Source organism: Coregonus clupeaformis, unplaced genomic scaffold, assembly GCF_020615455.1.
Source record: "Coregonus clupeaformis isolate EN_2021a unplaced genomic scaffold, ASM2061545v1 scaf0771, whole genome shotgun sequence".
Lineage (NCBI taxonomy): Eukaryota > Metazoa > Chordata > Actinopteri > Salmoniformes > Salmonidae > Coregonus > Coregonus clupeaformis.
The window spans coordinates 58,991-62,593 of NW_025534226.1; the positions used below are offsets into that span (position 1 = coordinate 58,991).

Here is a 3,603-nt window from a genome sequence, read left to right on the forward strand (position 1 = left end):
TCTCGAATAAGCAGAAGACACTGATTTTCCATGACATGTACGTTAATGTAACGACAGGGATACAAAATATACATTTTGGGATAGGGCCGACATGGAATTACGGTTTGAAATGTATCAGCATCGGCTAAAATGTAATCCTGTAACCATGACCTAAAATGAGTTGCCATGCATACTTGGGCATTGCTGCAATTGAAAGTTAGTATCGTCAGTGAGGTACATCCTTACCTGTTACTTCCGTAAAGAAGTTTCAGAACATGATGAATGTAGTTTCATGAGAAATGATTATTCTCAACTGGTTCTCGGAGAAACGCAACACTCCGAGGATCCCATTCTGACTAGCTGACGAGGAAAGAAAGCACGTTAAAATAAAACTGGATTTCGGTGCGCTTGCCACGGTCTTCAAATGTCTGATTAATAAGTATTTCACTCACGCACACCTTCAAAATACTGCTTCCATTGTGATACTGTATACTTATAATATAATAATAATAAAATGCCATTTAGCAGACGCTTTTATCCAAAGCGACTTACAGTCATGCGTGCATACATTTCTGTGTATGGGGTGGTCCCGGGTCTCGAATCCACTACCCTGGCGTTACAAGCGCCGTGCTCTACCAGCTGAGCTACAGAGGACCACACATACCCTCAAATGAGAATTGGGAAATATAGTTGAAAACTAAAATTTCTTAGAAATAATTATTTTTGTTGATGAGGTGTTTTAAACAATATGGAACTGGAAAAGCGATTACACATTCGACGAGGTGGCCGAGTGGTTAAGGCGATGCACTGCTAATCCATTGTGCTCTACACGCGTGGGTTCGAATCCCATCCTCGTCGTGGGAAGAGATTTTGTCCACGATGGAAGATTTGTTATTGGAGTTCTCCGCTAAGATCAATAAAATGCGTTAAATTGGTTGGTTAAGTTACGTACAGCTGGAATTCTACTCGGGTATTTAGGAAGATCTGTTGGAAACAATATTTGGATGCGGAGCTGGATAGTGAAATGTAATTAAATGCAGGCCTATTAACAAAGATACCACCATGCTTGCAAATCCTGTATAAATTAGTTACATTTTCTATATTTGACTAGTTTACAGGCTAAATTATTTCGTCACCTTTAAATTAGCGCGCTATTAATGACTACAGTCGGAATCATTTTCGTAGTTAATTCACTAACTGGACAACCTACAACAAAAAAAACTTTGCCCTAGGAACTGCAGGCGGTGCCGTGGCTTAGATGGTTAAAGCGCCTGTCTAGTAAACAGGAGATCCTGAGTTCGAATCTCAGCGGTGCCTTTTACCTCTATCCACTTGATCGTAAGTATATTATAAAAGGTGTATGAAGTATCAGTCACTAATTAATTTAACAGAAATGCAAATTTTGGGTAGAGTTATTCATATATTAGGTGCTTTGCAGTTCAACAGTCTATATATCTATTTTTTTTCCCCTGTCAAATACTCTAGCTACATTACTGTCGCTGTTAAATATTTTATACCACCATGTTTACTTGCCTGGCTACCAAAACATATTGCGTCGGCCAAACGCTACGCCACCGCGATAGACGATTGGGGGCACACTGGGCTCATTGGAGTTGTAAGGCGAAGCAACCGACTGTAGACGGAAGTCGAGGAAATGCATCTGCAAAAACCCTAATGATTGGTTGACAATAGAGCCTCCCACAATGCAGGCGAAGGATGCAGGATGAAGTTCAATGGACAGGCTTAAAGCTGCAATATGTCACTTTTTGTGCGACCTGGACAAATTCACACACAAATGTGGGTTATAAATCTGTCATTCTCATTGAAAGCAAGTCTAAGAAGATCTGACCCAATGTGTGCTATTTCTAAGCTTCCCGTTCTTAAGTTTGTTTTTGCATCTTACTTTCGGTTTTGTACACCAGCTTTAAAGAGCTGAACACAATATTTTTGGTTATGGAAAATATATTTCACAGCGGTTTAGATGGAACAATGATTCGCTACACTACACTTGCTTGTTTTGTCACATAAACTGAAATTAGGCAAACTATTAGAATTTTAGCAACCAGGAAATAGCAGCGGGATTTCGTCATAGTGCATCTTTAACTGAATGACAACGGATAGTTTGGGGTAGGCCTGCTGGGCAGCAGGCATCGACAGTTTCTCCTGATGTTAGTTTCTTCTCAGCAATGACTCTGGATGAGTACCCCGCCCCCCTTCGTTTTGACATCATCACAAACAATTTAAATGATTGCAGTCTCAGACTGGATGTACAGTTGAAGTCGGAAGTTTACATACACCTTAGCCAAATACCTTTAAACTCAGTTTTTCACAATTCCTGACATTCAATCCTAGTAAAAATTCCCTGTCTTAGGTCAGTTAGGATCACCACTTTATTTTAAGAATGTGAAATGTCAGAATAATAGCAGAGAGAATGATTTATTTCAGCTTTTATTTCTTTCATCACATTTCCAGTGGGTCAGAAGTTTACATACACTCAATTAGTATTTGGTAGCATTGCCTTTAAATTCTTTAACTTGGGTCAAACGTTTCGGGTAGCCTTCCACAAGCTTCCCACAATAAGTTGGGTGAATTTTGGCCCATTCCTCCTAACAGTTCTTCTGAAACGTGTGTGAGTGTAATGTTTAATGTTCATTTTTTTTGTTTATGATCTACTTCACTTGCTTTGGCAATCTAAGCATATGTTTCCCATGACAATAAAGCCCCTTAAATGGAAATTGAATTGAATTAACTGACAGCTTGCTATAGAGTGCATCCCAAATGACACCCTATTCCCTACATAGTGCACTTATTTCCCTATGGGCCCTGGTCCAAAGTAGTGCACTATATAGGACATGCAGTATAGGGTGCTATTTGGGCCACAGCAACAGTCTTAGTGTTGAGTTGATTCACTGGGACCGCAGTGGGGATACACACACACACTCATGCACACGCACGTCTAACGCAAGCACACTCAACGTGCACACACACGCACGCACGCACCCACCCATGCACTCACAAATACACACGCATGCACACACACACACACACACAAAGGCAACACTCGTCTCTCTCTGAGCAGTGTGTAGTCATGACGACAGCAGGAAGATCAGTGGTGTGTCGGCGGTGGTTTCTGCTGAGGACAAGAAAATTAAAATACACCCCCTGCTGCGTATGTGCACGTAACCAGTCTACAAACTGGAGACAAAGTCGACATCTCTCTCTACCTCCCCCCGTCTATATTCCTTTCTCACTATCTATCTGTCAATCATTCAGTTCATTCCTATTCCAAGCCCTCCTCTGGTGACTCAAAGCCCTGATTGTGAGCTGAGAGAGAGAGAGAGAGAGAGAGAGAGAGAGGAGAGAGAGAGAGAGAGAGAGAGAGAGAGAGAGAGAGAGAGAGAGAGAGAAAGAAAGATTGAGACAGACATAGAGAGAGAGAGAGAGAGAGAGAAAGAAAGATTGAGAGAGAGAGAGAGAGAAAGATTGAGACAGACAGAGAGAGAGAGAGAGAGAGAGAGAGAGAGAGAGAGAGAGAGACAGAAACACTTGCACTACTTTTCTCTGAGTTGAAAAAACTTCCCTGTTACCCTCCTACGTGTCTGTCTGTCTGTCTGTCTGTCTGTC

General features: G+C 41.5%; 2 non-coding genes across 2 annotated transcripts; both read left to right on the forward strand.

Annotated features, from left to right (window-relative positions):
- The first annotated feature begins 202 nt into the window (after window positions 1-202).
- LOC121556396 lies at window positions 203-336 on the forward strand. Its single transcript, XR_005998152.2, has one exon. It is a non-coding gene; the product is annotated as a U8 small nucleolar RNA (small nucleolar RNA).
- An 886-nt stretch (window positions 337-1,222) lies between these two features.
- On the forward strand, window positions 1,223-1,296 carry trnat-agu. The gene has a single exon. It is a non-coding gene; the product is annotated as a tRNA-Thr (tRNA).
- Window positions 1,297-3,603: the final 2,307 nt, after the last annotated feature.